The 24664-nt window shown below is 40.9% G+C and overlaps 1 protein-coding gene across 1 annotated transcript in view; it reads left to right on the top strand.

Annotated features, from left to right (window-relative positions):
- Nucleotides 1–24664, top strand: part of UTS2B (urotensin 2B) — a 340141-nt gene that overhangs the window by 292541 nt on the left and 22936 nt on the right. The window contains exon 3 of the mRNA XM_053710235.1: nt 15316–15493. The gene's annotated coding sequence lies outside the window, so the exon portion shown is untranslated. The remainder of the gene's footprint in view (nt 1–15315; nt 15494–24664) is intronic.

A 24664-nucleotide genomic window follows, 5' to 3' on the forward strand; every position in this document is an offset into this window, starting at 1 on the left:
CCTTTGCCAGCAGCTAGTTTGGAGTTTTGGGAAAAAATCCCCAAAGTTGATGGGGCTATTTCTACTCTTGCTAAACGTACTACTATTCCTATGGAAGATAGTACTTCCTTTAAGGACCCTTTAGATAGGAAACTTGAATCTTATCTAAGGAAAGCTTATTTATATTCTGGCTATCTTCTCAGGCCTGCCATTAATATGGGTGATGTTGCAGCTGCATCAACTTTTTGGTTGGAAAGCTTAACGCAACAGGAAACAGACCCTGATTTGTCTAGAATTGTTCACTTGTTTCAACATGCTAATCATTTTATCTGTGGTGCCATTTTTGATGTCTTTAGCTATTTTAGCTTGAAGAGCTTTGTGGCTCAAATATTGGAATGCTGGCATGGTATCTAAGTTGGATTCGATTATTTCAACTGTCACTGGGGGAAGGGAGTTTTTTCTACCTTAGGATAAGAGATCTAGGGGTAAATCTAAAGCTTCTAATAGTTTTCGTTCTTTTCGACAAAATAAGGAACAGAAAGCCAATCCTTCCCCCAAAGAATCTGGTTCCAATTGGAAACCTTCTTCAAGTTGGAATAAATCCAAGCCGTTTAAGAAACCAAAGCCAGCCCCCAAGTCTGCATGAAGGTGCGGCCCTCATTCTAGCTCAGCTGGTGGGGGGGCAGATTAAATTTTTTCCAAAACATTTGGTGCAGATTCTGTCCAAAATAATTGGATTCAGAGTATTGTCTCTCAAGGGTATCGAATAGGATTCAGAGTAAGACCTCCTGTGAGAAGATTTTTTCTCTCACGCGTCCCAGTAAATCCAGTGAAGGCTCAGGCTTTTCTGAAGTGTGTTTCAGATCTAGAGTTTTCAGGGGTAATCATACCAGTTCCGTTCCAGGAACAGGGTCTGGGGTTTTATTCAAATCTGTTCATTGTCCCAAAGAAAGAAAATTCATTCAGGCCAGTTCTGGATCTGAAAATTTTGAATCGTTTTGTAAGAGTGCCAACTTTCAAAATGGTGACTATAAGGACTATTCTGACTTTTGTTCAGCAAGGACATTATATATCCACGATAGACTTACAGGATGCATAGCTTCATATTCCGATTAATTCAGACCACTATCGGTTTCTGAGATTCTCTTTTCTAGACAAGCATTACCAATTTGTTGCTTTTCTAGTTGGCCGCTCCAAGGATTTTTTCAAAGGTTATCGGTGCCCTACTCTCTGTAATCAGAAAACAGGGTGTTTCCTTATTTGGACAATATCTTGGTCCTAGCTCAGTCTTTACATTCTGCCAAATCTCACACAAATCAACTAGTGTTGTTTCTTCAAAGACATGATTGGAGGATCAATTTACCAAAAAGTTTCTTGATTCCTCAGACAAGGGTCACCTTTATAGGTTTCTAGATAGATTCAGCGTCCATGACTTTGTCTCTAACAGACAAGAGACAAATACAATTGGTTTCAGCTTGTTGGAACCTTCAGTCTCAATCATTCCTTTCAGTAGCTTTGTGCATGGAAGTTTTAGGTCTCATGACTGCAGCATCGGACACGATCCCCTTTGCTCGTTTTCATATGAGACCTCTTCAGCTTTGTATGCTGAATCATTGGTGCAGGGATTATACAAAGATATCACAATTAATATCCTTAAATCCCAATGTTCGACTCTCTCTGACTTGGTGGTTAGATCCCCATCATATAGTTCAAGAGGCCTCTTTTGTTCATCCAACTTGGACTGTGACCACAACAGATGCAAGTCTTTCAAGTTGGGGAGCTGTCTGGGGATCTCTGACAGCACAAGGGGTTTGGAAATCTCAAGAGGCGAGGTTACCAATCAATATTTTAGAACTCCATACTATTTTCAGGGCTCTTCAGGTTTGGCCTCTGTTGAAGAGAGAACCATTCATTTGTTTTCAGACAGACAATATCCCAACTGTGGCATATATCAATCATCAGGGTGGGACTCACAGTCCCCAAGCTATGAAAGAAGTATCTCGGATACTTTCTTGGGCAGAATCCAGCTCTTGTCTAATTTCTGTGGTACATATCCCAGGTGTAGACAATTGGGAAGCAGATTATCTCAGCAGTCAGACTTTACATCCGGAGGAGTGGTCGCTTCATCCAGATGTGTTTTTTCAGATTGGTCAGATGTGGGGTCTTCCAGAAATAGATATGATGGCTTCACATGCAAACAAGAAACTTCCCAGGTACCTGTTCAGGTCCAGGTAACTTGAGGCGGTGGTTGCGTTAGCAGTTCCTTGGTTTTACCAACCTGCTTATATCTTCCTGCCTCTAGTTCTTCTTCCAAGAGTAATCTCCAAGATCATCATGGAACGATCGTTTGTGTTTCTGGTAGCATCAGCATGGCCTCACAGGTTCTGGTATGTGGATCTTGTCCGGATGTCCAGTTGTCCACGTTGGCCACTTCCTTTAAGACAAGACCTTCTGTCTCAAGGGCTGTTTTTGCATCAGGATCTCAAATCATTAAATTTGAAGGTATGGAAATTGAATGCTTAGTGCTTAGTCATAGAGGTTTCTCTGACTCAGTGATTGATACTATGCTGCAGGCTCGTAAATCTGTCTCTAGGAAGATTTATTATCGAATCTGGAAGACTTATATTTCATGGTGTTCTTCTCATAAATTCTCCTTACATTCTTTTAGAATTCCTAGAATTTTACAGTTTTTTCAGGATGGTTTGGATAAAGGTTTGTCTGCAAGTTCCTTGAAGGGTGAAAAAAGGAGGGGATCGAGAAGAGCGCAAAGGTCAAAGATATCAAACTCCTTACAGATGAATAGATCCTTCGTTCTATTCAGAAACAAATTTACAAGTGATAAAAAAGTAAGGGCACTAAAAAAGTTAAAGATATCTGAGATATAAAAGCTAAGGGGTACATACAAGTGAAATTATATGGGATTCTAACTAAAAAGTGAATACAAAATAATGAATAATATTAAAATAAACATTCATATGAAAAATATCTGAAAAGATCATATAATAAAATTCATTTAATAGTAGCAAAATCTTTGAGACATCAGGATGAAAAATAAATACCAAAGAAAAGTAATTAAAAGTAGGGATGTCTCCCTAATGAATGTACACAGGCTAAAAAATCATCAGGTGTTAATATACACAGTCTGAAATAACAGTCTAAAATGACATTAGCATGTAACTCTCATAGTGTATGCAATATCGTAAGAGTCAGACTGATACAAACAGCAATAAGTTAACCATAAGGATTGGGTTACTAGTAAGCAAATAGTTACAACATGAAATGTCCACAATAGCGTCTTTGGAACATAAAAGTACATATTGAGTAGCAAAGCAATATTGGTGGCCGAGTAAGCAATGTATCACTCTGGAGAAAACATATGACTTGTGGAACAGTATTGCAGCAGAGTAACTGGTGATCCTACGATAGAATTATACAGTTTGCAAAAGGAAAAGTTGTTACCTTAAACTTCTATACCACTGAGAAGTTGGTACTATGTGTCGGCTGTGTGTTTCTTAATCAACCACAAGTTCACCCCACGTGACTTTGGCGTCTGACATCACAGGTGACACTCGGGGGGCTCGTCTTGGCCCAACAAACAATCTTTCTGCGGTAAGAGGGGTCCTCTTGTCCAGTGGAAGATGATGTTAACCTCTTAGTAAGAGTGTATCAGTGCTTTCGCCTGCACTTAGTGCTGTGCACGCAGGCAGTTGTTATTTTACAGGATCAAGAAATAATTGATAACCCGGGTTATAGAAATCCTGTAAAGTAAAGTGTAGCCAAAGAGGCCTAGTTAGCAACGTGTCTACTTTCCTGCCTTCGCCGACCCAATACGCCCACCTAAGCTCGCCTACCATCGCCGCCGCGGACCTGAATAATCTCGCCAAAGTTATCAATAAAGCTGTCAAAAAGCCACGCACCAAGTACGGGGCGATGAGCAGCTGACTATGATAGTTATCACTCATCCGATCTCACTGCTCTTTGGCTTTTTCCCAGCTTTATTGCTAGCCTGTCACTAAGCACCCACACTAAACTACACTGTTCTACCCCCTATCCGGAGCCCCCAGAGCCCCCCGCAACTAAATAAAGTTATTAACCCCTAAACCGCCGCTCCTAGACCCCGCCGCAACTATAATAAATGTATTAACCCCTAAACCGCCGCTCCCGGAGCCCACCGTCACCTACATTATACCTAGTAATCCCTATCCTGCCCCCCCCTATACCGCCGCCACCTATAATAAATTTATTAACCCCTATCCTGCCGATCCCAGACGCTGCCGCAACTAAATAAATTGTTTAACCCCTAAACCGCTGCTCCCGACCCCGCCGCAACCTATATTAAACTTATTAACCCCTAATCTGCCCCCCCTACACCGTCGCCACCTATAATACATTTATTAAACCCTATCCTGCCCCCCTACACCGCCGCCACTATAATAAAATGATTAACCCCTAAACCTAAGTCTAACCCTAACCCTAACACCCCCCTAACTTAAATATTAATTAAATACATCTAAATATTATAACTCTTATTAACTAAATTAATCCTATTTAAAACTAAATACTTACCTTTAAAATAAACCCTAATATAGCTACAATATAAATAATAATTATATTGTAGCTATCTTAGGATTTATTTTTATTTTACAGGCAAATTTCAATTTATTTTAACTAGGTACAATAGCTATTAAATAGTTATTAACTATTTAATAGCTACCTAGTTAAAATAAAGACAAATTTACCTGTAAAATAAAAACTAACATAAGTTACAATTACACCTAACACTACACTATCATTAACTAAATTATTCCTATTTAAAACTAAATACTTACCTGTAAAATAAACCCTAAGATAGCTACAATGTAATTAATAATTACATTGTAGCTATTTTAGCATTTATATTTATTTTACAGGTAACTTTGTATTTATTTTAGCTAGTTAGAATAGTTATTAAATAGTTATTAACTATTTAATAACTACCTAGCTAAAAGAAATACAAAATTACCTGTAAATTAAATCCTAACCTAAGTTACAGTTAAACCTAACACTACACTATCATTAAATTAATTAAATAAATTACCTACAAATAACTACAATTAAATAAATTTTAAACTACTTACACCTAATCTAAGCCCCCTAATAAAATAACAAAGCCCCCCAAAATAAAAAATGCCCTACCCTATTCTATATTAAAAAGTTAACAGCTCTGTTACCTTACCAGCCCTTAAAAGGGCCTTTTGCAGGGCATGCCCCAAAGAAATCAGCTCTTTTGCCTGTAAAAAAAAATACAACCCCCCCAACATTAAAACCCACCCCCCACATACCCCTACTCTAACCCAAACCCCCCTTAAATAAACCTAACACTACCCCCCTGAAGATCATCCTACCTTTAGCCGTCTTCAGCCAGCCGACCACCGATGGAACAGAAGAGGACATCCGCAGCGGCCGAAGTCATCATCCAAGGGGCGCTGAAGAAGTCTTCCATCCGATTGAAGTCATCATCCAAGGGGCGCTGAAGAAGTCTTCCATCCGATTGAAGTCATCATCCAAGGGGCGCTGAAGAAGTCTTCCATCCGATCGAAGTCATCATCCAGGCGGTGTCTTCAATCTTCATCCATCCGGAGCAGAGCGGAGCCATCTTCAGACGAGCCGACGCGGTGCCATCCTCTTCTACCGACGGACTAACGATGAATGACGGTTCCTTTAAGTGACGTCATCCAAGATGGCGTCCCTCGAATTCTGATTGGCTGATAGGATTCTATCAGCTAATCGGAATTAAGGTAGGAAAAATCTGATTGGCTGATTTAATCAGCCAATCAGAATGAGCTTGCATTCTATTGGTTGTTCCGATCAGCCAATAGAATGCAAGCTCAATCTGACTTCAATCGGATGGAAGACTTCTTCAGCACCCCTTTGATGATGACTTCAATCGGATGGAAGACTTCTTCAGCGCCCTTTGGATGATGACTTCAATCGGATGGAAGACTTCTTCAGCGCCCCTTGGATGATGACTTCGGCCGCTGCGGATGTCCTCTTCTGTTCCATCGGTGGTCGGCTGGCTGAAGACGGCTAAAGGTAGGATGATCTTCAGGGGGTTAGTGTTAGCTTTATTTAAGGTGGGTTTGGGTTAGAGTAGGGGTGTGTGGGTGGTGGGTTTTAATGTTGGGGGGGTTGTATTTTTATTTTACAGGCAAAAGAGCTGATTTCTTTGGGGCATGCCCCGCAAAAGGCCCTTTTAAGGGCTGGTAAGGTAATAGAGCTGTTAACTTTTTAATGTAGAATAGGGTAGGGCATTTTTTATTTTGGGGGGCTTTGTTATTTTATTAGGGGGCTTAGATTAGGTGTAAGTAGCTTAAAATTGTTGTAATATTTTTGAAATGTTTTTTTTTATTTTTTTGTAACTTAGTTTTTTTTATTTTTTGTACTTTAGTTTATTTAATTGTATTTAATTTTAGTTATTTGTAGCTAATTTATTTAATTAATTTAATGATAGTGTAGTGTTAGGTTTAATTGTAACTTAGGTTAGGATTTATTTTACAGGTAATTTTGTATTTTTTTTTAGCTAGGTAGTTATTAAATAGTTAATAACTATTTAATAACTATTCTACCTAGTTAAAATAAATACAAAGTTACCTGTAAAATAAATATAAATCCTAAAATAGCTACAATGTAATTATTAATTACATTGTAGCTATCTTAGGGTTTATTTTACAGGTAAGTATTTAGTTTTAAATAGGAATAATTTAGTTAATAAGAGTTATAATAATTAGATTTATTTAATTAATATTTAAGTTAGGGAGGTGTTAGGGTTAGGGTTAGACTTAGGTTTAGGGGTTAATAATTTTATTATAGTGGCGGCGGTGTAGGGGGGGGCAGGATAAGGGTTAATAAATTTATTATAGTGGCGGCGGTGTAGGGGGGCAGGATAGGGGTTAATAGGTATTTTGTAGGTGGCGGCGGGGTCCGGGAGAGGCGGTTTAGGGGTTAACATATTTATTATAGTGGCGGCGGGGTCCGGGAGCAGCAGTTTAGGGGTTAACATATTTATTGTAGTGGCTGCGGGGTCCGGGAGCGGCGGTTTAGGGGTTAATCAGTTTATTAAAGTGGCGGTGGGCTCAGGGAGCGGCGGTTTAGGGGGTAATACATTTATTTAGTTGTGGCGGTGTAGGGGGGGACAGATTAGGGGTGTTTAGACTCGGGGTACATGTTAGGGTGTTAGGTGTAGACAGGGATGTCGGGCAGCAGCGAACATGAACTTTCGCTATGGTCAGACTCCCATTGATTCCTATGGGATCTGCCACCTCCAGGGCGGCAGATTGAAAACCAAGTACGCTGGGCCAGAAAAGTGCCGAGCGTACCTGCTTGTCATTTGATAACTAGCAAAAGTAGTCAGATTGTGCCGAACTTGTGTTCGAAACATCTGGAGTGACGTAAGAATCGATCTGTGTCGGACTGAGTCCGGCGGATCGAAGCTTACGTCACTAAATTCTACTTTTGCCGGGCTGTAGTGCTTGATAACTACAGCGAATCAGCCTCGCCACAAATACGCTGCGGAATTCCAGCGTATTGGAGGTTGATGGCTTGATAACTAGGGGCCACAGTGTTAAAAGAAGTAAAATGTCTCAGCATACACAAGTTCCTTGAAGGGACAAATCTCTGTTTTTTCTGTTTTGTTTCAAAGAAAGATTGTTTTGTACAGGCTTTGGTCCGTATAAAGCCTGTCATTAAATCAATTTCTCCTCCTTGGAGTCTTAATTTGGTTTTGAAGGCTTTACAGGCTCCTCCTTTTGAGCCTATGCATTTCTTGGATATTAAACTACTTTCTTGGAAAGTGTTGTTCCTTTTTTCTATCTCTTCTGCTAGAAGAGTTTCCAAATTATCTGCTCTTTCTTGTGAGTCACCTTTTCTGATTTTCCATCAGGATAAGGCAATTTTGCAGACTTCATTTACATTTCTACCTAAGGTTGTGAATTCTAACAACATTAATAGGGAAATTGTTGTTCCCTCTTTGTGTACTAATCCTAAGAATTATTTGGAGAGATCCTTACATTCTCTAGATGTTGTAAGAGCTCTGAAATATTACGTGGAAGCTACTAAAAATTTCAGGAAGACTTCAAGTCTATTTGTTATCTTTTCTGGTTCTAGGAAAGGTCAGAAAGCTTTTGCCAATTCCTTGGCATCTTGGTTAAAGCTTTTGATACATCAGGCTTATTTGGAGTCAGGTCACTAAATGACACTAAATCATAAAAAAATGTAAGTTGGAGGGGGATTGCAGAGGGCAATTTGGAAAGTATTTACAGATAAGTGAGGAAATATACATGGGTTATGCTAGTGTAGAAAATTGAATAAATAGCTATCACATAGCAGGGAATAAGTGAAGTAAATACAAAATCTTATGTGAAATGATATAGAAAGGACTGAGGAAGAAATATAGAGCAGGATTGGATAGGGAAAGCTGATTTTTGAAAATGAGACGGGGAACTATGGGATAAAATGTATATGAGAAAAAAAAGTTAAACAGTAATCTGTGAAATAGAGGGTATGGGGAAGTTATTTAGGGTGAAGGAAGTGGGTTTAATTTTTTAGAATATAGATCACATTCTAATCACAAGGGTTTTGCTAGATAGAAATGTTGTAAATTATCAAACAGGTATTGTCACGCCGCTCTGGCTGTTGCCAGGGACACGGCGGTTACTGCTGATGAACATGTTTCTCCCTGCACACCCTACAGCATGTGTAACTCATAAGTGTCCAGGAAAACATGGCCAAGGTGGCAACCCTAGTCTGTGTGTATGTATGTGCATGTGTGTTTGTGTGTTTAGTGTGCATATGTCTGTGTGTAGTGTGTGTGTGTGTGTGCATGTTTAGTGTATGTGCATGCATGTGTGTGTGAGTGTATGTTTGTGTGTGCGTATGTGCATGTCTGTGAGTAGTTTGTGTGTGTGTGCGCATGTGTGTGTGTAATGTGTGTGTAGTGTGTGTATGTGTGTGCGTATGAGTGTGTTTGCATGTGTGTATTTTGTGTGTGTATGACTGTGTGCATGTGTGTGTAGTGTGTGTGTAGTGTGCACATGTCTGTGTGTAATGTGTGCATGTGTGTGTGAGTGGTGTGTATGTGTGCATGGGTGTGTATGTGTGGGTGCGTATGTCTGTGTGTGTGGGCATGTGTGTAAGTAGTTTGTGTGTGTATGTGTTTGAATGTGCACATGTGTGTTTAGTGTGTGTGTGAGTGTGTATGTATGTGTGTGTAGTGTGTGTATGTGTGTGAGTGTGTATGAGAGTGTATATGTGTGTGTATGTGTGTGTGTGTTTTGTGTGTGTGTGTGTGTGTAGTGTGTTTGTGTGTGTTTGTGGTGTGTGTGTATGTGTCTGTGTGTAGTGTGGTTGTGTGTGTAGTATATATGTGTGTGTGTGTGTAGTGTGTGTGTTTGTAGTGTGTTAGTGTGTATCTGTGTAGTGTGTTTATGGTTTGTGTGTATGTGCGAACATAAGCTGCGCAGGTTTACATCCTGAATAGATTATATCAATCTCTGAAGTGAGAGAAGAAAAACTTAACAATTCATAGTCAAGATGTTCCTTCTGTTAGATCAGACAAAATAGGGTTTTCATTAACCTTTGTCTCCTTTTTTTTTTTTTTTTTTTTAAATAAACCTAAAGAAGTTTCTATATATGGGTGTTTATTGGTGCAGGGAACTGCCAATCCTGTAGCATTACCTTCAGTAGTAAGGAAGTGCATCTGACATTAAGTACATCCTCTTGACATGTGACAGAGATGTCTCTTCATTATTCCCCTAGGCAAAGAGAGATTAGTGCAGTGAATAATACAGCTTTCTACTGGTCAACTTGATATGAGTTATTAAGAGCTAAATACAATTTTTTCCTCAACGCCAAATTTGTATTCAAAATTGGTGTTTAATTTATAAAATATGTTTGATTATTTCATAAGAGATAAACCCCATATTACGTCATCCGTACTCTACTACTATAACCTTTATAAATAAAACACAACAACTTGATTGGGAGAAAAGACACGTTTATTCAATAAATTGATTTAACTATGGCTGATGTTCTTTAATCCGAACATAACTCAAACTTGTATCAAGTTCGTAATAACTGGGTGTGGCATTTAACACTATCCTAACCCCTACTGACAGACGGACAAGGCTCCTCCGGTGTTTGCATTACGACCCCCGGCTGTTCAATAGCATAGAGAGAGAGCTGTGATGTGTAGAGATCTTCAGTCTGCAATCCGTAAGGGAGAGGACCCCTAGGCCGGCACCTAGTGGGCGTCTCTCCTCCCTGTTCCTAGACCGTCACTCTTCTTTCTCAATGCCCGTCCCCACTGCCTTGCCCGACCAACCGCTAGGGCATATCCTCACCAACCCAATAAGGTGACCCCCACAGGCAAATCGTACAATCCTCCTGAAAGGGGTGGAAGGCTATATTAAAGGCCAGGTCTTACAAAGGCTAGCTCAATTAAACCTACCCAGGCCGAGCTGCTTCTAATACCTCTACTAAGCCTCACCATTGTCGCCACAATCTTTGCCTCGGGGTTGGGTGGGCAGGGAAACTTTCTCCTTGAAGTCTGGAGCAGGAAGAGGCCGGGATCACTGCTGCAAGACCCTGTAAAGGTAAGCACAAACACCCACCTTCAAACATGCAACAATGTAACAAAATAACTTAGAACACTCCAGACTTCAAATTGGTTATCTCTTAATGTTGCTACAGGCCCACTAGAGGGCCCACCACTATCATAAGAGATAAACCCCCTATTACGTCATCCGTACTAATATAACCTTAATAAATAAAACACAACAACTTGGTTGGAACAAAAGACCAGTCACGGTCATGTTTATTCAATAAACGGATTTAACTATGGCTAATATTATCTTATATTAGGCACTCTTTAATCCAAACATAACTCAAACTTGTATCATGTTCGTCTTAACTGCTGGCGGCATCTAAAACTATCCTAACCCCTCTGGTGTTTGCTGTATGACCCCTGGCTGTTCGCGCTCAATGGCATAGAGAAAGAGCTGTGATGTGTAGAGATCTTCGGTCTGCTATCCATAAGGGAGAGAACCCCTAGGCCAGCACCTATTGGGCATCTCCCCTCCCTGTTCCCAAACCGTCACTCTTCTCTCTTAATGCCCGCTCCCAGGGCCTTGCCCGACCACCACAAGAGGAAATAACTAAATTTCCTCTCGCCGCCACCTTTAACCAACAAGTACCTTTCACACCATTATGCACCCCCGGGATGTGTCTGGCAGTGAAGCAAATGTTAAGCTGCAAGCAGTGTAGCACCAACTGTCTTAAGTAAGTCACCACCACAGGAGAGGATGCAGACAATCTGTTTATGGCGTAAACCACAATCATATTGTCCGTCCAAAAAACTACTGACCTGTTTCTCAATTGACGCCCCTAAATCTCAGTGGCAACCACAATTGGGAAAAGCTCTAGCAATGTCAGGTTACTAGTCAAGCGTGCCACTATCCAATCCTTGGGACATGGAGCCGTGCTCCATTCCCCATTTAGGTTTGCTCCATAACCGAAACCTCATGCTGTGCCTGTAAATAGATGCAACGTCTGGTTTGATATGGGCACCACCTCTAGATACATACTACATTAAAGTGGACCAGAAATCTTTTCCACACTCCCAAATCTTCCCTCATTTCTGTCGTGACCTTAACCCACTTATGCTGACCTCTGGGACCCTTCAGCTGACTCTCCAAGCGATGATTAAACACCCTACCCATAGGTATGGCTCTTCCAGCAAAATTAAGGAGTCCCAACATAGACTCAAGATCCTTAATGGAGACCCTGTCATCTGTACCCACTTTTTGTACCACCTGTAAGAGGCGGTCGACATTGTCCCATGAAAACCTGCACACAAATCGCATAGTGTCTATCTCTATACCTAAAAAGGTGAGACAGGTGCATGGACCCTGCGTTTTATAATCTACAAGCGGCACTCCGAATTCAGCCATCATGTCCTGCATTACCTTCATTTACCTGTCACATTCAGTGGAACCTGCTCTCCCTACTAACAAGAAGTCGTCTAGGTAATGTGCCAAAGCCCCTCCCCCGAACGCCTTCTGCACCACTCAGTGAAGGAAAGAGCTGAAGCACTCAAACAGTCAACAAGATAATGAGCACCCCATGGGTAAACATCTGTCTACGTAGTATGCCCCTTCAAACTTCATCCCCATCGGCCTAAAGGAAGACGGATGAAAGGGCAGGAGCCTGAAAGCGGATTCTATATTCACCTTTCCATCAATGCCCCCAGACCCTTAGCTCTCATTATCTCCAATGCATCATTGAATGATTGGTAGTGTACCGAGCTAAGTTCCGGATCAATTGCGTCATTCACTGACGACCCTTTCGGGTATGACAAATGATGAATCAATCTAAACTTCCCTAACTCTTTTTTTGGTACTACTCCTAAGGGGCTAGACTACCAGGTCAGGGAAAAGAGGGGCCCCATGGGCCCGCAACCCTACCAAATTCCAATTAATTTCCCAATTTCTGCCTAACTTCCTGGGGGAATTCATACGCTGTTTTCAAATTTCTGTGCAGAGTTGACTTCACTACCTGGCCTAGCACTGGAATCCTAAAACCCTCCTCTAGCCCTGATCTGAGCAACTCTGACGCTCCCTGATCAGGGTAATGTGCCAGCCAGGGCATTATTGCAGCAAGCTTAGAGGTAGGCCTCTCTGCCCCTTGTTCCCTCCTCTTGCTGCATTCAATTCCTGGGTGGGGGCTGCTACAGTAATTGCAGATGTGACAAAAGGAACAGCTAGTTCCTCTGTCACACTGCCTGTCCTGGTATTTCCAGCACTCCCTTCCCCGCTTCTTCTGGTGAAGGCCGGAGCATGCTGCTCCCGGACGCACCATTGTGGGTGGTGAAGTGGCCCCCTCCAACCCTAATTTTGACCACAGGTGCATGTCCTGCATTCCAAAATGCAGCAACGGGTTATCCACCATTTTTCTGTGGAAGGCTATGTCATAATTACGCCATGCCCCTTCCTTGAATCTATTATGGATATCGTCAATGGTATCCTGATATTTAAATAGATTGTGTCCCTGCAACGGCTATTTTACCATATAGCAAGCAGCCAAGACTCAAAAGCACTTCTGCCATTCTTCATAAGTGTCTGGCCTGCGTACCTTCTTAGGACCAGTGCCGTTGGCCGCCCCTTCTTTAGCCCTATATGCGGCTAGCGACCGTTCAAATAGTAGTGAAGTCAACTGTGCACAGAAATTTGAAAACAGCGTATGAATTCCCCCAGGTAGTTAGGGAGAAATTGAGAAATGAATTGGAATTTGGTAGAATTGCGGGCCCGTGGGGCCCCTCCTTTCCCTGACCTGGTAGTCTCGCCCCTTAGGAGTAGTACCAAAAAAAGAGTTAGGGAAGTTTAGATTGATTCATCATTTGTCATACCCGAAAGGGTCGTCAGTGAATGACGCAATTGATCCGGAACTTAGCTTGGTACACTACCAATCATTCGATGATGCATTGGAGATAATGAGAGCTAAGGGCAGCGACCTTCGTGAATCTTTTTCACTATTTTTGCCTTAAGGTGACCATACAAAGAATGCACCAGGCAAGGATATGTGTCCCCTTGGGCTGCTATCTTCCTAGCCACCACCTGACCTTGTGTCTGTCTTACACTCCCTACTGCAGAAACCCCTGTAGGAACCTCGACTAACCCTGTAACTCCTACTTTAGCTTTGGAATATCCCGATGCCATTTTATTAATCCATCTGAACATTTGCTGCTGCCCTTTACCCACTAGTCCCAGGTCCTCCCCACTCTCTGAACCTGAGTCACTAGTAGATGACCCTGTGTCAGCGTGTGTGATGTTTGGTAAGCAGTACTCACTGTTAGCAGCCGCTTTGTCCTGTGCTCCATCTTTCACTGTCTGCAATGTTGCCACAACCTCTACAGTCTGTTCCCTGCTAGTCCCAGCGACCACCAAAACACTAGATGCCCCAGCTTCCATGCCTGTCGAACATCTCTCGGTAGTCTGTGAAGAAAAAAATATTATGGGGAGTAATCTATATCAAGAGTGAGGCCCCAGGGGGGCTGCCCCTATTCCCCACACCTTGCCCGTCACGTTCATTCATACCCAGAGCTGCTGCTACTGCTCTTCTAATAATTTCCTCTTGCACTCCTCCCTCCTGAGCGTTCACATATAACCTAGGAAAGGACTATGGCCTAGCACCAGCATGTAGGGCTGCTTCTACTGTCATCCTGATCTTTTCCTCACTCACTCTGTGACCTCGCACAAGCATGTCTCATCTGCGCACCATGCACCCCCGGGCTTACCCATGTACACACCATGCTTATATTCATGCTTCTCAAATTCTCCTGCCCCTGCAGCGCATCTCCTGCCCCAGTGGCCCTCGAACCCATGCTCACAATATCCTCATTTGCCATGTGGGACACTAAACTGTCATTCCCTTCAGATAGCATCCCCCTTGACCATCCACCTTGTGAAACCACAGAGACATCCTGCAGCACTCTCTCTCTACCACACCTTTCATGCTGCCCTGCAGTGCTCTCCTGGACCTCTTTGTCAACCCAAGCACCTTGCCTCTGCTGCACCGGGCAGCTATCTGGCTGAAACTGCTCCCTACCAGAGTCACCCCTGACCCCTGTGGCCCCATCTGTGACCCGGAGACTCCCCAACCTACCTGGAGTACTCCGGTCGCATGGGCCAACTGCACGGCGATAGTCCGGCCCCCAAGATGGCGGCCACACTCCTCCCCTCCCGATGAGTCAGAGGGGGAAGTTGTGCGAGAACTGCCAAGCAAGGGAGCGTGGCCTAATGCACAAGATGGGCCTATGGAATTAGAAGGCCACGACTAACTGCAACAGCCACCCCCTGCTCTGGAGCCATCCCGGCCCTGCCCCATCCCCTCCAGGCATATCACCACTGCCAAGGACTGGGGGAGGGCCAAGACAGCAGCCATTGCTGCCGGGGGCAAGGCTGGTAATGACTGCACCACGACCCCCCTTTAGGCCCCAACTGCATCGCACCTGAGTCCCCAGGCACTGGACGAGGTTCTCTAATGGCTAGGTTGGGAGGGACAAGCTGATGTGCCGCGACCCCGTGGGCAATAGGGGGAACCTCTGATGGTGAAAGACCCAATTTAGGCCCTAACCCTGCCTCTCCTGAGCTTCCCCTATGCCCCTGCCCTGGAGAACAACCCCATTCCTGGCCTGCTGGGTCCAACTCCCCCCTCACCACCTTCCTGCCCTTATAAAAAGGGGGGCCTTTTGGGGAGTGGGGGATACTGCCTCATCATTGCTCTGATCTCCTCTTTCTCCTGCAGGTCCCTTCTTCCTTCCCGCCAGCTCCATGTCTTCCCGATATCTCTTTGGTGGCATTGATTTCCTCCTGGCTCTATCCATTATCTACCCTCTTCAATCCCTCAAAGTCAGTGAAGAAACTTTCTCCTTGAAGTCTGGAACAGGAAGAGGCCGAGATCACTGCTGCAAGACCCTATAAAGGTAAGCACAAACACCCGCCTCCAAACATGCAACAATGTAACAACATAACTTAGAACACTCCAGACTTCAAGTTGGCTATCTCTTAATGTTGCTACAGGCTCACTAGAGGGCCCTCCACCATCAAAAGATCTGCAATATAGTAAGAAAATTTCAGGAGCATGCACACAACCTTGCCATCACCAGATATGTATAAAAAAATCAGTATGTATTTTTCTTGCCATCTCACGTACCACAGGATACGTTTTAAAATAAAGATTGTCTTTTTTTCCTCCTAAAAAAGTATACTGTAAAAACGTATTGCAATATTTGTTCTGGTGCTCAATAAAGAATGAGAATGATACTGCTGGTATAATACAACAAATAAGAAAGCAACTTATATCACACACAAATAAAAGGAAAAATAGAAATACAATAAAAATGTGTAATAATGTGCACCAAAGGGTATAGTGCCAGTAATTGATGGTCCACCGTTCTGTGGTCTTCTTTCACTATCTGGTAACCTCCAAGAGAGAAAATGACTGGCAATAGTGAAGCATGTAATCAAATATACACTGAAATACAAAAGAAGCCTTATTTACATTCTTCTGAGCTAAAATTTAGCTCTAAAGTGTGACCGCGTAAAACAACCTACTCTTCAAAAGGCTCAAAGACAAACAGGAATCAAATAGGGGTAAAATAAATATATTCATTAACTTGGGTACAATGGGGTACAACCATATACAATTCTAAAAAAACGCAAAGTGGGTGTATTGCAGGAGTGTGGGAGGAGCTCGCGAGGTAAGACAATCTGATTTTTGACAATTAAGCATATACAGCTGGGTTTTAATTAAAAAGATATGATTGGATACTAGTTATATTTAAGGTAGCATTAAGACTGTGTTATACTTGCCTGATGAAATGGCAAAGAAGCCACGAAATGCGTTGCATGGTGGTATTGATTGTAAGCTGCCCCTTTGACGTAACATTTGTATTTTAAACTGTTTTTTTCTTATGTTTTATTAAAATTTGATTTGAAATTGAAAAGAGTACATCAGTTGCTTTGCTACCATTGATCATTTGAGAAATCATAATACTAATGAAAAACCAGCAGCTTGGGTCCAGTGAGCTGGAGCACTGAGAACCTCTAGTACGGCTTTATCAGCACATCAGGGTGCTGTCACTAAATGTGAGTACAGCTGTACCCTCATATTGATGAACAAGTGGAAGAAACTATTGATAAACACATGAGGTGCCCTCTTTGTCCGTTTGCATTTTTAGAGTTCTAAAGTCCGGGGTTGGAGATTGAAGAGGAGCTGCATGTGTACATACGTGTTGCACCAAATTGTGTGATTATTGACTTTTCATGCCCATGTGAAAGGATTCTGTGGGACATTCCTGTTTTATATATTTTATCATTATATATTTTTTTATATATTAGTTTTTTTCTGAATCCGATTCAGTCTGGGGATTTAAGGAAACTAGCGCCACCTAGTTATCCTAGGATTTTATAACCATATACAATTGCTACACAGTACAGTACAATGTAAAAAATGCCATATAACAGGCATTTGTTACAAGCAATACGTGCAGTTCAAATGGAAAGTCCCACCCTCCTAGTGACATCAGTTCTTTACATCTGAGGTACAGTTCACCTTATTAGCTTTTGTGATACTGCTAGTATGCAACATATATTTTATTCAATTTAAATGCAAACAATTTAAATCTTAAAGAGACATACGTTTTTAAATAATTCCTAGGTCCTCTTTTAATGAGTTTTGTGGTGAAGCATTTAATAGATATTTTCCTGGATGAAAACTTCTTTGGTCTGCGTTTGAAAATACAAATAATGCTCATTAAATTTTGCTTAAGTATAATAACTAGACTTGTGCAATCAAGAAAATTGAATATTCAGGGAAATTTGTTTTCCCGAATGTTCATTGGCTGCACTATTTGGTATTTGTTTTGTTTATAACAAAATGAATACTGAATTTTAGTTAAACATTTACATAGGTTTTTGTTAAAATGAATGTAAATCTTCAAAGCTACAGGGGAAAACGTTCACCTATAACTAGTGCGCTAACCCGATCCTCGTCTTGCCAGAGCCCTGGCCTTGCTAACAGCAGGTTTAACATGCTCGACTCTCAGGGCCTGCACTAACTTTAGTGCAGATCCTGGGAACCGACTGCGCTAAGCCTCCTGTTAACGCAGCCAGACTCTGGCAAGAAGAGGATTGGGTTAGCGCACCCTCCAGCACGCAAAAGGTAAGTATTAACCCTTAAAAAACATTAAAGGAAATTAATGAATACTGACAAATTTCATCAATATTAATTCATTTTTGTTTCATTTCTGTTGGCGCATTAATTCAGATATTTGTTGAGGGAAAACTAACGTAACAAATGACTGAACATCTCTAATAATAACATAGGGACTGATTCTTTTTTTTATCTCTATTCAAAATGGAATGTAGAGGCAAATACAGAATGCAACACCTTAACACATACAAAGTGTTTTTGTTTTGTTTTGTTTGCTAATAAATGGATTGCATATGATTCTACAGAAGGTGTAGCATAAATAAGGACTATAACAATCAACATAGTATTCTGTCCTTAGAGCTGTGGTTAACTGTTTTGCAGAACAAAAAAGTGTCATAAAACACATAAAAAATACATTAAAAAAATATCACCGTCTAATAAAAATTATTATTATTTTTTTTATTAAATCTTTATTTAAACAGTTTTGAGTACAACCAGACAAAACAGAAAATTAAAGTATACTTATACAGTAAAGCCTGTGACAGTAAATCATATAAAATAGTAATCAATGCATAATAATTCATTTCTGCTACTTTTCTTCTTGCTTAACATAATATTTTACAGAAAAGAAAACATTCTAGTACCCTAGTTGTGGTTTTTCTCTATTTTTTCTTTCCCTTCTCTCCTCCGTGGAAGTTAGCGTACCAGACACAAACACAATACACTCAAAAAGCAAAACAAAACAAAAACACACAAAAAAAAAAACAAAACAAAAAAAAAACAGGGCACTCATAACCCTCCTCCTCTCCCATACCCCCAACAAGAATTAATACCATTCAGATGGAAAAACATTTAGTAGGATTAAAGATTCAAAATATTCTGTTCTATGAAAATTACGAATGAGAAGAAATTGAATAGACAGTGGGTAACATAAGATAACTCTTAACCATTTCGTGAAAAATTCTTTAATCTTTTTATTATGTAAAGGTGATATATTCAATTGTTCAAAAACTATCTGGAAATAAATAGAGTATATAAAGCATGTCAATGTGGGTGCCTTCTTATTCTTCCAATTTTTCAATATCCGGCTACGACCCAGGGTAATCACAATGGGGTCGATCCGATATAAAGCGTCGCCCGCAAAAGCCAGCGACGCCAATATTTGCGCGGATTTGGTATCACATATACGGCGTAACCTAGAAGTTACGCGCGTATATTTCTGCCGTCGCCCGCAGTTTTTTGGGCCATAGGCAGGTATACCAAACCCGCGCAGTTTGGTATCCAATATGCAGCGTAAGGACTTACGTGGCGAAAATGGAGAAAACTTACTCCATTTTCACCTCGCCACAAAAAGCAGCCGTAAGAAGCCTTACGCTGACTATTGGAGCCCCGTAACTCCCTAAACTAACTAGAAAATAAACCTAACACCTAACGCATGCGCAATGTCTATCTCCCTGTCAACCGCGATCTGCTAAAATAAACCTAACACCTAACGCATGCGCAATGTCTATCTACCTGTCAACCGCGATCTGCTAAAATAAACCTAACACCTAACGCATGCGCAATGTCTATCTACCTGTCAACCGCGATCCCCCCCCCCCCCCCGAAATCCCTAATAAAGTTATTACCCCCTAAACCGCCGCTCCCGGACCCCGCCGCCATCTACATAAACTAACCCCCTACTGTGAGCCTCTAAAACCGCCGCCATCTACCTTATCTATCCCCTAATCTGACCCCTTACACCGCCGCCACCTATATAAAAATGATTAACCCCTAATGTAAGCCCCTTACACCGCCGCCATCTCTATTAAAATGATTAACCCCTAATTTAATCTACCTACCCCGCCGCCAGCTATATTATCTATATTAACCCTAAGTATATTATAGTTAATATAGGTATTACATTATATATATTAACTATATTAACCCTAATTATATTAGGGTTAATATAGTTAATATAGTTACTATAGTATTTATATTAACTATATTAACTCTATCTAACCCTAACTAAATTTATATTAAATTAATCTAATTCATTTATAAACTAAAATGTTCCTATTTAAATCTAAATACTTACCTATAAAATAAACCCTAAGATAGCTACAATATAATTAATATTTACATTGTAGCTATGTTAGGGTTAATATTTATTTTACAGGTAAATTGTTAATTATTTTAACTAGGTATAATAGATATTAAATAGTTATTAACTATTTAATATCTACCTAGTTAAAATAATTACCCAATTACCTGTAAAATAAATCCTAACCTAAGTTACAAATACACCTACACTATCAATAAATTTAATAAACTACTAACATCTATCTAAAAATACAATTAAATTAACTAAACTAAATTACAAAAAAAAACAAACACTAAATTACAAAAAATAAAAAAAAGATTACAAGATATTTAAGCTAATTACACCTATTCTAAGCCCCCTTATAAAATAATAAACCCCCAAAATAAAAAAAATTCCCTGCCCTATTCTAAATTCAACAAATTTCAAAGCTCTTTACCTCACCAGCCCTTAAAAGGGCCTTTTGTGGGGCATGCCCCAAAGAATTCAGCTCTTTTGCATACAAGAAATACAATACCCCCCCCCCCCATTACAACCCACCACCCACATACCCCTATTCTAAACCCACCCAAACCCCCCTTAAAAAAGCCTAACACTACCCCCCTGAAGATCTCCCTACCTTGTCTTCACCACACCGGGCCGAACTCCTGATCCGATCCGGGCGATGTCTTCCTCCAAGCGGCAAAGAAGAATTCTTCCTCCGGCGATGTCTTCCTCCAAGCGGCAAAGAAGAATTCTTCCTCCGGCGATGTCTTCCTCCAAGCGGCAAAGAAGAATTCTTCCTCCGGCGACGTCTTCCTCCAAGCGGCAGCAAAGTCTTCATTCTTCCGGCGGCATCTTCAATCTTCTTTCTTCGCTCCGCCGCCGCGGAGCATCCATCCCGGCCGACTGCTGAACTTGGAATGATGTACCTTTAAATGACGTCATCCAAGATGGCGTCCGCCGAATTCCGATTGGCTGATAGGATTCTATCAGCCAATCGGAATTAAGTTAAAAAAATCTGATTGGCTGATTGAATCAGCCAATCAGATTCAAGTTCAATCCGATTGGCTGATTGGATCAGCCAATCAGATTGAGCTCGCATTCTATTGGCTGTTCCGATCAGCCAATAGAATGCGAGCTCAATCTGATTGGCTGATCCAATCAGTGCGGGCTATGTTAGGGAGGCGTGTTAGACAGTGCGGGTGTTTTAGACTTTAGTGTGTTTTAGACTTTAATCAGGTTTTATAGGCGCCGGCAGATTCTAACGTGGCGCAAGTCACTGGCGACGCCAGAAATTTGTACTTACGCAGATTTCTGGACATCGCTGGTTTGTGAGACTTACGGCACGTTAGCATCTGACGGCGACCTATATGGGAGTTGCGAGCTGAAACTGCGGGCGACGCCGGTTCCCTCGCTTGCGCCGCAAACTGCGATCGATATCGGATCGCGCCCAATATTTATAAGATTAGCATTTACTCTATTAGGCTATTTAACTAAGAGAAAAAAGATATCTTTGGATTTAATTTTTACCCTATTTTTTAGATTTTATTAAGCCAAAATTCCACTTTGCTCCAGAACTGTACGATTTTGGGACAAGCCCAAAAGCAATGTACTATATCTGCAGTTGAATTATTACATTTGGGGCAATTATTAATAATATTAATGTTCCATTTAGACATTTTCCAAGGTGTCAAATAGGCATTATTAAGTAATTTTATATGGGATTCTTTCCAAACTGTAGGGATGGTAGCACTCTTAACCCATTTGAAACTTGCATTCAATAATTCTATAGACATATAGTGCTCAATTTCTCTAATAATTTGCTAGATATTAATTGACCCTGTTTTGCCAGCATCATTTTGTATAATAAAGCTATACTGTGATTGCCAGCTTTGTAACTCACTATATAAGTTTTAATTTCCCCCCATCCAGCAATTTCTGAATTTAATTTTTGGATTCCCGTTATATAATGTCTTATCTGCAGGTAAGCAAAGATATTTTTATTTGATCAACTAAATTCTCTAGCAATGTCTTCAAAAGATCTCATTTGAAACAGATTATCTAGACATTGATATACATAAGACAGTCCTTTTTGGGTCCAAATATTATAGGTCTCACAAGATAGGCCGGGAATACATTTTGGGTTACCTTGTATCGGGAGAAACAGAGATATTTCTAAATTTACTTCTAGCATTATATTAAGTTTTTGCCATGCTTCAATAGTATTTCGTATTATATTCATATTTTTAATATGATTTGGCAATTGTGACATTGTACAATGAAGCAAGGCTTTCAATAAATATGGAGCAGACAGTTCCTCCTCCATTGGTAAAAGTGTAAGATAGTTAGCTTCCGTTAGCCAATCAAATGCAAAGCGCGCTAATGTAGCAATATTGTATTTTTTAATATCTGGGAGGGACAGGCCACCATCTTCTGGTCTAAGTGTTACTTTTATTGTAGATAGCATGTGTCTCCTGCTGCTCCATAAAAATTTAGCACACTCTCTGTTGAACCTCTTAATATCTTGGTTCAATATAAAAAAAGGAACATTTTGCATAATGTACATCAATTGCGGGACTAGAATAGTTTTGACGATTATCACTTTAGCTGAAAGAGAAATAGGAAAGACACTCCATCTCTGTAATTTCTCAGTTGCTTTTCTGAAAAAATTTATTTTTATACCACTGGTTTGGATCTGGATGTAGATGTATTCCTAAATATTTAATACTAGAAGACTCCTGGAAAGGATGTTCTTTAATACTTTTTTATTTTTGTGTCAGAGATAACTATATCATATATCTTTGCCTTGACTTCTAGTTTAATTAGTGAACTTGATAATAAAAAAAAATCTATCCTGGATAGAGAGCCATGAGATTTAGGGGCATATTTATCAAGCTCCGTATGGAGCTTGATGGCCTGTGTTTCTGGCGAGCCTGCAGGCTCGCCAGAAACAGCAGTTGTGAAGCAGCGGTCACAAAGACCGCTGCTCTATAACCTGTCCGCCTGCTCTGAGCAGGCGGACAGACATCGCAAGAAATCAACCCGATCGAGTACGATCTGGCTGATTGACAACCCCCTGCTGGCGGCCTATTGGCCGCAAGTCTGCAGGGGGCGGCGTTGCACCAGCAGCTCTTGTGAGCTGCTGGTGCAATGCTGAATATGGCGAGCGTATTGCTCGCCATATTCAGCGAGGTCTGTCGGACCTGATCTGCGATGTCGGATCAGGTCCGACAGACCTTGATAACTTGGGGCCTTAGAATCAAACGTGAAAGATTTCGTGTCTGGATATTGTAGGCGCCATATATCATGGAGTTTCAAATTCTTACAAACTTGTTTGAATATTTTTGCCTTCTATTTAGAGAATTATTTCTAAAAAATAAGGAAGTCTCAGGAGTTAGAAAAAAAAAGACAGCCAAAGTGGTTTAACATTGAGATACATACATATACATGTCTTAAGATGTATGTAAATATAAATGTCTATATTGAAACATACATATAAATATTAAAGTGCACTGGAGCCCAGTGGTGTGCAGTGACATCAGAGGCTGGTGAGGCAGTGGCTAGGATACGCCTTCATTCTTTAGATATCCTTTGTTGAAGAAATAGCAATGCACATGGGTGAGCCAATCACATGAGGTATCTATGTGCAGCCACCAATCAGCAGCTACTGAGCATAATTAGATATGATTTTCAACAAAGGATATCAAAAGAATGAAGAAAATTAGATATTAGATGTAAATTGGAAAGTTATTTAAAATTGAATTCTCTTTCTAAATCATGAAAGAAAACATATGGGATTCATGTCCCTTTAAATGGTGTCTTGGAAAACTGGTCAACTTAGTAAACATCTGATTTTAGTCTAAAGGATTGTAACAGAAACTCTTGCTAGATAACAAAATGCTTGCTCTGATTATGAGATCTAGAAATCCAGGCCCATTAAAATATGTTTAAAACATACTTTTTACTTCAATGCTGCAAATTATGCTTATAGATTCTTTCATTATTCAGTAAATATAAAAATGTCTTGATCCAGTGGCAGCTGGTAAAATTTAAAGATGGTGGGGCGCTTGACCCCACCCCTTTAAATAAAGCCACATCCTCAGATGGCACTACCAATTCATTAATTAAATAAATAAAAGGTAGACAGAAACACAGAAAAGCACTCGGGGGGAGAGGGAGAGAGAGACGGGGGGAGAAAGACACAGAGGGTTAGAGAGAAAGAGAGAGAGACACAATCACACACAGATGGTTAGAGAGAAAGAGAGAGAGACAAAATCACACACAGAGGGTTAGAGAGAGAGGGAAAGAGAGACACAATCACACACAGAGCGTTAGAGAGAGAGAAAGAGAGACACAATCACACAGAGGGTTAGAGAGAGAAAGAGAGAGACACAATCATACACAGAGGGTTAGAGAGAGAGAGAGAAAGAGAGAGAGACACAATCACACACAGATGGTTGAGAGAGAGAGAGAGAGAGAGAGAAAGAGAGAGAGACACAATCACACACAAAGGGTTAGAGAGAGAGAGAGAGAGACACAATCACACACAGAGAGTTAGAGAGAGAGAGAGAGAGACACAATCACACACAGAGAGTTAGAGAGAGAGAAAGAGAGAGAGACACAATCATACACAGAGGGTGAGAGAGAGAGAGAGAGAGAGAGAGAGAGAGAGAGAGAGAAAGAGAGAGAGACACAATCACACACACAGGGTTAGAGAGAGAGAAAGAGAGAGATAGAGACACAGTCACACACAGAGGGTTAGAGAGAGAGAGAGAAAGAGAGAGAGACACAATCACACACAGAGGGTTAGAGAGAGAAAGAGAGAGAGAGACACAATCATACACAGAGGGTTAGAGAGAGAGAGAGAGAGACAATCAC

This window comes from Bombina bombina, chromosome 4 (assembly GCF_027579735.1).
Source record: "Bombina bombina isolate aBomBom1 chromosome 4, aBomBom1.pri, whole genome shotgun sequence".
In the NCBI taxonomy this organism is placed as follows: Eukaryota; Metazoa; Chordata; class Amphibia; order Anura; family Bombinatoridae; genus Bombina; species Bombina bombina.